General features: G+C 36.8%; 1 long non-coding RNA gene across 1 annotated transcript in view; it reads left to right on the forward strand.

The window, feature by feature from the left end:
- The first annotated feature begins 3,521 nt into the window (after nucleotides 1–3,521).
- The window catches only part of LOC136845610 (uncharacterized), a 162,419-nt gene continuing 153,641 nt past the window's right edge, over nucleotides 3,522–12,299 (forward strand). The window contains exon 1 of the long non-coding RNA XR_010855199.1: nucleotides 3,522–3,870. This is a non-coding gene — a long non-coding RNA (uncharacterized lncRNA). The remainder of the gene's footprint in view (nucleotides 3,871–12,299) is intronic.

The raw sequence follows: 12,299 nt of genomic DNA on the forward strand, positions 1-12,299 counted from the left end.
ATAATAATGATAATAATAATAATGATAATGACAAACATTCTTACCGAACAATCCAGAAAGCCAAGAACTTGTTTACCCAATGGCTAGGTGAGAAACTGCCCTGATAAAAAAAAATGGAATGGAATGGAATATAAAACTTAGGCCAAGACCCAAGTGCTAGAACCTATGAGGTCATTCAGCGCTGAAAGGGAAACTGAGAGTAATAAGGCTTTAAAGGTGTAACAGGAGGAAAGCTTCGCGAGTTGCACAATGAGGCTATCGTTAGGAGAGGGTGGAAAATAAGATGGAAGAAAGAGCATACGAAAGGAGGTAGGCTACAGTGCAAGGAACGAAAGGGGTTGCAGCTAGGGGCCGAAGGGACGCCGCGTGAGTTGCACTGACGGCGCTATCCCCCTACGGGAATGAAAAATAAGGGGACAAATCATTATCAGTCATATTTCCAATAACTGTAGCTAACTGCATGACACTCAAAGGTAGTTATGACACAGATTCATTAGGTCTGAGTAATTAGCAATGGATGATGGCAGTGATTTATCAACTATTAGGTTTTCTGACGCAGGAAATGACTGATGATCAGTCGTGATAATATTTACAGCGTCATTCATAATGATAGCCAGATCCATCATAGTCGGACTAATTGAATGTTTAACTGATTTTCTTTGATTTGTTTATGAAACCTGGCTTCGCAAATACTATAAACTTCGACGTCAGATATATTATTTCAATTGTATAATACTTATAGGGACTAAAACTGTACAGGACTGTAAACTTCACTTACTTAATCTAAGAATACTTCATTAGTTCCATAGTTGAACGAAATTGTGTACTTTATTTGAAAGCAAACATTAATCATGTTAACAATCAAGCATTTCAGAAGACGTAAAGTACAAATTAAAAGGAAAAAATGACGTATTTTTGTGGTCTAGTCTCGGCAAGAGGAGAAAAATGGCTCGAAACTCGGGTAAGAAATGCTTTATGGTCCCCGTGCAATTTCAGGAAGAGAGATATTAAAAGGTAGACTTACTAAAGGATAAAAGTGCTCTTTTCAGTCAAATATGCATCCGCTGAAGTGTCTGTCATAATCCTAACATGAATCAATTGTACTCAAGCAAAAGTGCCTACCTAGTATTGCGTTAGCATTCATAAGATGCTGAAACTCGCTAGGTGGTTTGGATATGTGGGGAAAAACCGGTGATGTTATATTGTTTCAAAATAATCAAGGACACGTGATTTTAAAGAAAATATTCGGACAATGATCTTTCATTCAGGCTTTCATTGTCACAAAAGGTGTTACGAACGGGTCAAGAGAGTCAAAAGTAGCACTAAAACACCACACACAAATTCTCCCAAAGTCGAAGCAGGGAGGAGCACAGTCGGTATTAGCCAGGTTAAAGAAAACATTAATATTTATGAACACCTGTGTCCCGTTGCCAGAATAATTTTTGTCCGAAGCATGAAACAGAACTGAAAAAGAATTCAAGGATTTTCTTATTTCGCCAAAAAAAAAAAAAAAAAAAAAAAAAAATTGGTGGAATTTTTGTCGGAACTTTTAATTTTGGACGCAAGAGACCGGATGAATAATCCACATTTTTTTCCCAAACCTGAATTCGTACCGCAGTCTAGTAATTATGTATAATAATTGCGCTAATTACTTTCGTACCTTACTTTTGTGATGCATGGTTCTTGTGATTCGTAATCGTCCTCTCACTTCGTGCACACACACACACACACACACACACACACACACACACACATATATATATATATATATATATATATATATATATATATATATATATATATATATATATATATATATATACATATGACGTGCACATACATGCACAAAGTGAGGGGACGATTACGAACCACAAGAACCATGCATCACGAAAGAAAGGTATATATATATATATATATATATATATATATATATATATATATATATATATATATATATATATATATATATATATATATATATACATACACGTGTACCGATAACGAATTAACCTCTATGTGGCTCTAATGGAATACTACAACATTTATTGCCTTATTCATTGAAATCCCTCATTGTAATGTGCCTCGACTTTTCATTTTAATACAGATATAAAGGAACATGTTAAACTGTGGTTACCCCCTTTTTCAAAGTACTGGATATCAGGAACCTCACGTTCGCACACCTACGCCATATTGTTACTCAAACACTCCCATGGTATACGCCTACCCTTCCTCTCCCAGAACATGTAGAATTATCCCTTTTAGTTTTCTGTAAAAGAAAACTATTGAGATGGCTATTTGTCTGCCCGTCCGCACTTTTTCTTTCCGCCCTCAGATCTTAAAACTACTGAGGCTAGAGGGCTGCAAATTGGGATGTTGGTCATCCACCCTCCAGTCATCAAACATACCAAATTGCAGGCCTCTAGCCTCAGTAGTTTTTATTTTATTTAAGGTTAAAGTTGGCCATGATCGTGCGTATGGCAACGATATAGGACAGGCCTCCACCGGGCTGTGACTGAAAGTTTCGTGGGCCGCGGGTTATGCAGCATTATAGGCTGTACAGAAAACTCGTTCGTGTCGAAGTTTCTTCGGTGCATTTTTTACTTGTTCTTGTTTGGCTACCAATATCCTGCCATACTCTCAGCAAGGACTATTCCAATCTCCACAAGGTGCTCCCTCTACCATAGTTTCCTAAGCTAATGACCTCTCCAAGGGCATCAGAATCTAGTTGCAATTAATTATGAGTTGACTGACCTGACCTAAGCAGCGCAGTGTGTGTGAAGGGTGGTCAACGTGATGCTGATGGACTCTCTTAATCAACTATAACTTTCCTTCAAAAACTCTGAAACCCTTTACCATCAACTCACAGTTAATCAAAATTTTAGTCATACGACATGGCAGTCATTTTCAGTTCTGTAATCCTTCAATTAATTTGCATCGAACACATAAAAATCTGATGTAAAATGATATGCTTTCATCAAAACATATAACTATTATCAGCAATAACAAGATTGGATGAAATCATTACAATGAATATGATGGTATTGTTGTACTCACTGTTAATAAAATCTTTAATATTATATAGGCCTGATGCATACTGGATTGCGTATCATATATTGTCAAGTATAGTGTCTTTTTTTTACGTTATAGTAGTCAAATGTTCAGAAAACTAAGAGAAGGTATATCTTTACATCATTTAGAAAAAGGAAAACAAAATTCTTCAATTGTTCCCACAGAGTGATATCACATCTGTCGACACTGCCCCTCTTGAGTAAGATTTGATAAATGTTACAATAAACCGTAATATTAATTTTTCTTCCGCTCAACTAGTTCTTCTGCTTCTATCGTCTCGTTCAGCTTAGATTTCTTTAAATTATCTTTATATATATGTATGTATAATAATATATATATATATATATATATATATATATATATATATATATATATATATATATATATATATATATATATATAATGTGTATATATATAGCGATATTTTGAAAGGATTGGCTGGTATATGGAATAGTGGCATTTGGCAACGAGCATCAATGCATCATTTCAAATCCCGCGCGGTGGCCGTCGAGTCGAAATAACTTGTGGAAGTTCCCGTTCCCTAACGTGTGTGCTTTCTTGCATTTTACCCGCGTCGTTTTGCAACCGTGCATTGCGATAGGTTAGTTTTGTTTTGAAGTGTGATGTGCAAGTAAATACTGATCCATAAATCGCTACTGGTATCAGCAATACGAAAACGAGGAGGTTATGATATTCCGTAAGCTTAGGCTATCTCTAACAATGGCACGTCACCAAGCCTTCGAATACATAAATGGCTACGGTATCTGTCAAGCCCCGTAATGAGGCCCTCGGCGTGGAAAAGTAAGTGTGAATGGTCAATTTTTAATGAACATTAATTCGTTTGTATGTAGTATATATTTTATTTAGTTACTAGGTAGGCTAGTACAACTTGGGTAACTTGTAGGGTTAGGTGGTAAAGCATCCTCCCTTTAGCGAGTAGCTTGTGTCTAGAACATTGCATTTTTCAGTATTCTCGTTAAAATATTCCCATCATTATTTGATTCTGGAGGTAAAACGAGAGATTTGGATGTGTTTTAATCGAAATTCTAGGCTATGTTCAAGTCTAAGTCGGTATGAGTTGAGGGTGCTAAACGGTAATAGTGTTTATGTGGCAAGAACAGGAGCCGAATTTTCCCCCTAATCTTGTCCATTTATTTGCTTATTTCTGGCTCTTACGGCTATCGACCTTCATTACCATCGGAAACGACTTGAAATGTTCAGATTACAACATGGCTTCCAAACCATACCGGGACTTGGTCTATTGTGGGGTTCTCAAAGGAAACGGAGTTTAGATTCGGGGAAATATCGAGATGCGTACTGTACTGGCCATTTCCTGTGGAATTCGAACGACGGAATTATACAGCTTAACCAAATTAACATAACCTACGCAAGGCAGAGCTTAATCGAAGCGATTCGAGACGATATGTCGAGAGCTTATATTTTGAAGACCGGTTGAGCAGTCACTGGCGGAGGTTGCCAATTGCCATAAGCCACTAAAATTCGTCACATTTTCGTTTTGTTCTAATACTGCGGGAACGCTTCGAGAGCGTTTCAGGCACCTTTTTTGGTTTATTTTGTATCCTGTCTGTCCCTTGTTAGTAGCCAGAATTTACAGCAAAGCAGAAGTCTCGTATATTCGATTTGCCATTGAAGTCAGCGTATGTTTAGGCGGGAAGGCTAACAGAGAGGGGTTATATGTCATCGATATTCTTTTAAATTTAAAAAAGCTACCGGTGACATCGCCCTTTAATCAGTATGGAGGAAGTATAAGCAGTTTTTAATGAATAATGTAGGTTAAGAGCTAGGTTTTCCGGTGATGAATTTGTTGTAAAGCAAAATGAGTTTTAGAATTATGGTCGGCAAGTGTTAGATATGTAAACTAACATATAACCAGATTCACCGAAAACTGACAACTGTCCGTAACACGTGAAAGAAGAAAGATGTTTGTTTTTATTGTAGCAAACGATTCGACTCGCTGACAAAACACATTTGTAAATCGTTATTTTAACTCCGTCTTACGTTTATTTTCGAGACATTTTGGTCTGATTTGTTAAATTTTCTTAGTACTTTATATTAATGCATATTCATACACATTTTAATATATACGTAAAGTACATAGCAAATTAATCCCAAAAAATGTAATTATTGTTTTCTCGATACCTCGTTATATTTGTATTCTTAATTATGACATATTTGTACGAGGTGAATGGAGGGGGAGATCGCATTTTGGTCGCACATGATTGAGCCCTAATTGTAGATGAGCCATAATAGTATTAGCATTAAGTGAATAATCGTAATATAATACTCGCTGTGGGACCATTAATTTTCAAATTAATGTAATTGGTTTCATAATGAACTTGAATTAGGAAAATAGTTGAATAAGGGCATTTCTAAATTTATATATTATACGCTGCATAAGTATATTTCTTTGTACACTTACAATAACCTTAGATTGCGCCAAATGTTCATTGTAATTTGATTGCTTATTTATTTTATGTAACATTTTCATCAACAGACCTGCTTTTGACTTTATTTTTTCAAACTTCGATTGATTGTTGGTTTTAACTTCGTTTACATCCCCGGAGAACGATTTTAATTAACAAAAGATCATTTACCATAATTATTTCAAAATCTTTGTTACTTTTATGCTTTACAGCAACCCTCTTGTATCTGTGTGCAGGAATTCATGATCTGATCTGGTGATAAGGGAACCGTATTAAGCTATCTCGTGCGGCGTTGAACTCTTAACTGTGGATGCCGTTTTCATTGCTACTTTGGCTTAGTTGCTGGGCGACGTTTCTTGGCCTAGTGTCCCATAACCAGGGTCTAGACCTAGTCCGTTCAGCGAGCTGGTTTTCCAGTGACTGGCAAAAGCAGTCTTTGCTGAGAGTGGGCAGTTTTCTAAGGCAGCATTAAAAATGAATTTCACGTGTCACTTTAGTCAACTTTATACAGACATTTGGATGGAATATGTTGCAAAATGATTTAACGAAAACAATCAGAATGCCGTAATAATTACAGCTGTACGTTAACTCGTTATCGTAACAGAGCTTTTTATTGTTTTATCAATATTTTTAACGGAGCAAATGAATACGGAATGTCTGGCTAATCGGAGATATGATGGGGGCATTATTAGAGCCATTATAAATTAGAACTATTAGGGCAATAAGCATAGTTTTGTTAAAGGCTTGCAACGCGCTGGGAGTGATATCAAGCAACTTTTGTTTCCATGAATGCATCCTTTATTTCCTAATGTTAGATCAGTCAAAACTGATCGACTTTTAACAGTTCTAAACTAAATTTAGGCCTAAGCTGCTTTGGTGGCAGTGGTATTAAAAATATATTTCTTGCACGTAGAAGAGCTTGATTTCAAAAACCAATTAACTAGTTTTAAAGGTTATTGATTTGTTAGATTAAGTGGGCTTTATACCAGCACCGTGTCTTGGTTTGAGGCTAGCCACAAAACAATATGTGGGAAGGTATTGAAGGGTACATGTGGCCTGGTGTGGACACTTGGGTTTATTATACCAACTGAGACGAACTAATATGAAAGACCAGGCACCTTAACCCATCGTTTGCCTAGTTGAACATCTTTCCTTAACTCTTCAAGGAGGAATGGACTTTTATCTTTTCCTAACTGGTTGAATGTCAATTTTTGTTCTTACTTTGATATTCTGCTGATCACTTCCTATGTATAATGGGTTTGTTCTGCTTCCAGATATTTACTGGTCCCCGTCTGACAAAGTTGGAGGGACTGTGGTTACACCATTCAATTATATGTTTGTATATTTCTGTGTCTGCCATGCTCAATCTTGTATCTCATGTGTGACTCCTGCCTCATTGTGACTTATTGTCGCTTGCACTAGACCCATAAGGTTCGTTGGAAGCTTCAGTAACGACTGATAATATTACACGGCAAAGACGTTAAGCCTCCGTTCGAGCCACCCCTCCCCCCACTTTTTTTTGTCCGCGCTTGGCACCAGGGAAGGACTTGTTGTCTGCTTGTACGCTTGGCTGCTTGGCGTCAAGAAGTGATTCCATTCGGCCATTTATGTTTAACTTGGAAATGGCATAGCTGTCTCCATATGAATGGAGATGACATTATAGAAGGAATAATTGATGCTCAAATTGAGAACCAGGTTATATATCTCACAACAAACTAGGTTAGCGTTATAATTCTCACAGTAAACTAGGTTAGCTGCGTTGATGACCCTGGTTGGGGCGTCCATTTATGGAATTAAGTAATCGCTTCAAGGGGGTTGCAGTAAGGAGGGACGAGTGGTCTCATTGCAACGTTTGTACTTAATAGAAAACACGTATATGGAGAAGTATGTAAAACTGAGATGAAGTAGAACAGCTTACGTTGGAAGAAGTTATTACCTTATGATCAAGCATTGCTTTAAATGATGTTCAGGTTATTTAAAGATAGGTAGGAGCATGTGCATTGTTTAAGGAAGGCGAATCTTGCTTCTCAGTATGAGGTAGAAACTTGCAAGAGGGAGACTTTGCTTAAGAAATACAACTGAAGGTTTGTTGAAAAAGTAGGTGTATATGGCTTATTAGAAGTACACTCGGAAACCACAATCTCCCACCCACCTAGGTCGTACTCCGAGCTTATGAGCGGGGCCTTTCTGGACAGTTTCTACCTCACCCCCTCCCCCAATTCCTAACTACAACCCGGCAGTTTCGGCATTTTTTCTTCGTTTCTATGTTATACAGGTTGTAGAATTCAACACAGTGTTGTCTATATAATCATACCATGACTGTTTTATATTATATGCAGCAAAATCATAAAAAAAAAAACACCCAAAGCAAAATCCGGAAGAGTTCAAAAGGCGTTCGAGTGTTTCAATCCGTGATAGTTGGTGTTGCCCGCCGTCCAGAAAGACCCCGCTCATAAACTCGGAGCACGACCTAGGTGGGTCGGAGATTGTGGTTTCCGAGTGTACTTTATAATCCTTGGCACTTGAATAACTGACGCCATTAGTTAAAAAAGTAAATAAATGGAAATATATCAGTATGCAGAGAAGAAACTGTTCTCACAGTTCACAATAATTTCGCCTGTGGTGTGGGAAAGAATGATTGTTTACTCACCCTAAATTAACATATTGGCATCTCTGCTGCCAAGCCCATCGTAATCCTTCAGCTACTGTTTAATGCATTCGAGAGCCAATTGTGCAATTAGCTGCCTTGATGTTGTTTCGTCAAGCGTCTCTAGCGACGGGGCAACTTCTCCCTGGCTCATTTGCATACTCGCCGTCACGGCAGAGGCGCTCGGTGTCTTCATCGTGTTCTGCCATCCGTGTGCTCCCGAGTGATTCTCGGTGCAGATGTGATATGCGCCTGATGTACTTATCTCGCTCGCTGGTCCTTGGCTTCGATGCTGTTGGCTGCCCTTGATCGCGATCACTGGAAATGCACCTTCGGTTGAGTGCGATGAAATGGGCGTCGTCTTTAACAAATTGGATCATGCGTTGTTTTCGTTAGCGATAACATTAACGGCAGTAGCAAATGTAACAGCAATTGAGGGGTTAGGAACTGGCAAGGCAGGGTATTTGACTTCGAAATTTTCAAAGGAAGAATATATGCTTAAAATAATGGCTTCGATGATCTAAGTCAACGAGGCAATATAGTGAAATCGTCATGCCAACTTGTACATCTTGATATCCTCAATGTGACTCATTGCTGCATAACCACACTCCTGGGGTCTGTTACGAGTCAGTGACTGGTCCTTATTACTACATATGGCCGTTAAATTTTCGCCCAACCGTCAACTTTTATCCAGTACACTTCAGTTCCGCAAACAATTTGAGGGTGAAGCTGCCAGGCTAGCCCCATTTCCCAAGACATTTTGTGACTTAACACCACGCAGATGGCGAGAAAGCGATTATTTTCCCACTCACACAGGGATCGAACCCGGTTTCTCAAATGAAAGGCCAGGGTCAATTGGCTTTTTGTTTGATCCCGATATGAGTTAGAAATTTATTTCTTTGAAACACGTGCTCATGTGTTCATTAATTCCAGTACACACACACACACACACACACATATATAATGTATGTGTATTTGCACCTAATCCTGCATACTTTTTAGACTTCATGTAGGAAGCAAGTAGGCTATATTCCCACATTAAGGACAGAAGTAATGTTATCGATTGTGACAGTTTGCTATTATTTACTATTAGTTTTATTATCAGAGGAAAGGGATACGTAGGGAGAAAGGAAAGGCCAAAGAAAAGACGAAAAAAAGGAGTAAAATGGTAAATGTGGTGTACATTTTTATATGGAATAAAAGTAAACAAATTTACCATCTTAGTCTAGTGCGTGCCTTTCCTTGTCAGTAATTTTAAAACCTATTATTATTTCAGTCTTTTCCACGACCGTGTCAACGGCAGTTGCTTTCAAATGCTCGACTGAAATCCAGTGGATAATCCCTTTCTCTTCCAAGGGCACAGTCTCTCTCTCTCTCTGAACTTCGTTATCTTAACTTTGCGACAGAGGGGACACGTCATATCCGCTCTGCAGATGGCAACTTTAGTGTTGTTCCGAAGAGCTGTTATGCTCGCTTAGTGAACAGTTCACAGGATGGCTGGTTTTTTATGGTTTAGTTGTTCAAGGGTCCTTCACAGCTCAGGCGTTGTGTGACGTGCGTGTGTAGACCTACATGCAGACACACATATATATACAGTATATATATATATATATATATATATATATATATATATATATATATATATATATAATATTTGTCTATGTATGTGTATGTATGTATGTCTATATATATTTGTTTGTACGTGTATGTATGTATTATATATATATATATATATATATATATATATATTATATATATATATATATATATATATATATATATATATATATATATATATATATATATATATATATATATATATATATATATATATATATATGCAACTGATTTATCCCTTGGAAAGCGGAGTCTTGACAGAAAAAGTAAAACCAGCGCTTGTACATGAAACATCCTTTATTCAGTTATGACCACCGGTTTCGGTATAATTGTCTCTATCATCAGGTCTGACAACAAAAACAGAAAGAAAAAATTGAAAACACTAAATCCTAAACGATCATTGGAATACAGTAATGTTACACAAAAGATTATATAAAAACTGATAATGTACAAGCATAAAAAACGAAACAAAGCAATAAGTGTGTCGAAGCCTAAACTCTGATCACTATTTTCTGAATCATCCTGTATAGACTGAATGGTGGTTTTGTTAAAAGACAGATCTTCCTAGGTGTTCAAACCATCGCACACGTGCTGGGCGCCTTGTTTTTCCCACGTAAATTGCATTACAGCAATTACACTCGTATAGATAAACAACATGAGATTGTAGTTTTGGGGGTTACGATGTCTTTGTACTTGAACAAGCTACCAATGGTGTACTTTAGTTTAAAACTTATTCGGACATTAACTTGGGGATAAAATTCTTTTATAAGTTTTAATAGTAAATTTTTAATAGGAAAAACTCGTATTACCATAGAAAAACATAGTAAAATATAACACTGCTTTACTGGTTTTGAAATAGCAGCTTCCGGGAATGATAACTTCTCTAGCTTTTTGCCAACATTCTATCTATGAAAATAGTATTAAAACCGTTTTTATGAAGCATTTCATTTATAAACTGAAATTCTGAATGAAGACTACAATAACTTGATCAGATGTTAAAGTCACGGGTTACGAGCGTAGAGACTAAATTACGCTTATAAACTAATGGGACGAATGAGGAAAATTTAGTTGCGAGTCCTGTAAATGTTGCTTTCCTATATATGGATGTCGAAAAATTGTTATCGATTTGTTTATTTACAAGCACGTCAAGGAAAGGTGAAATGTTATTGTTCTCTACTTCTGAAGTAAATTCAATATTTTGATGTTTTGAGTTAAAATAATCAGAAACAGATCTCAATATTAAAAATGTATCGTCTACATGTCGTTGTTAGAACAGTAGTTTAAAAGAACTGGGCACAATTATCTAGCCCAATAACTTTGTGATGAGATAAAAAGGCGTTAGCCAAAGTAGGACCGAGAGGGTTTCCCATTGCTACACCATCTTTTTGTTTATACACATTTTTGTTAAAATAACATGCAGACGCGGCTAATGTGAGCAATATGTGCAACTGTTGTTTATTAAAATTCTGTATACTGTTGGAGTCGTTAAACAAGTTGTTGATGCATATATCAGTGGTTTCGGTTAAAGGAATATTTTAATAAATAAATAATGTATTAACATCGAAACTTACAAGGACACAATTACCTAGTTCTAGATCACAAATTTCTTTAGCAAATGTAAAAGAATCTTTAACTGTATACTGGTTACATGTTACAGGAACTAAAATAGGAACAAGAAACTTAGACATGATTGGTCTGAGTGGGACACCCACCTTGTGTACCTTATGGAGACCAAAGAGCACTCAGCTTTAGATCCAGATGTGAATAGATCATTATAATTGTGTTCATCCAGAACACTCTCAGACTCCAACTTTCTTGAGAACCTGTTAATACTTTCTTCCTTATTGAGTAACTTTAAAAGAATGTCGTCCTATACGCGTACATATATATATACACACTTTTTGGGTATCATGGTCCTCGTGGCAGTCTTGTTAAATGATACAGCACATGTGGCGTCTATTATTTTAAGGCAACACTTTCCTAATTTCTGTAAATAAGGAAAGTGTTACCTTGAAGTCAGAGATGCCTCATGTGCAACGGCACTTGGCTTGGCTGAAATGATGCTTGAAAATGTATGCTGTCAGTCTCCACATGTCTTCATAAATGTCATTTCTGTCTATTGGTTCACAGGCTGAAAACACAATTGTAATCCTGTGAATATCATCATAAGAGTTTGTTCTAATATAGTACTTTTGTCCTGTTATAATGTATTTTTATAAAAGGAAGAATGTGCGCTGGGAACAGAAATCCTTTATGGGATGATATGAGGACCGAAAATGCTTTTTGGAGTTTATTGTCACACGGACTGGCACATGCAGCGAAGATGCTGTCACAGGGAAAATGCCGTTTTATTGATATATGTCGGCAGTTTATCACAGGGGACAGATTCTTAGACACGTCGGGTATATGTAATAAAATATGGATTTTAGGATTTGTTAATACAAATTTTAGTTCGTTAACGTTTGTACAAATAATTTTTTATGATTTGTGAATAAATCTTAAATTGTAACGGTGTGACATTA

The sequence above is a fragment of the Macrobrachium rosenbergii genome, chromosome 14, assembly GCF_040412425.1.
Source record: "Macrobrachium rosenbergii isolate ZJJX-2024 chromosome 14, ASM4041242v1, whole genome shotgun sequence".
Classification (NCBI taxonomy): domain Eukaryota; kingdom Metazoa; phylum Arthropoda; class Malacostraca; order Decapoda; family Palaemonidae; genus Macrobrachium; species Macrobrachium rosenbergii.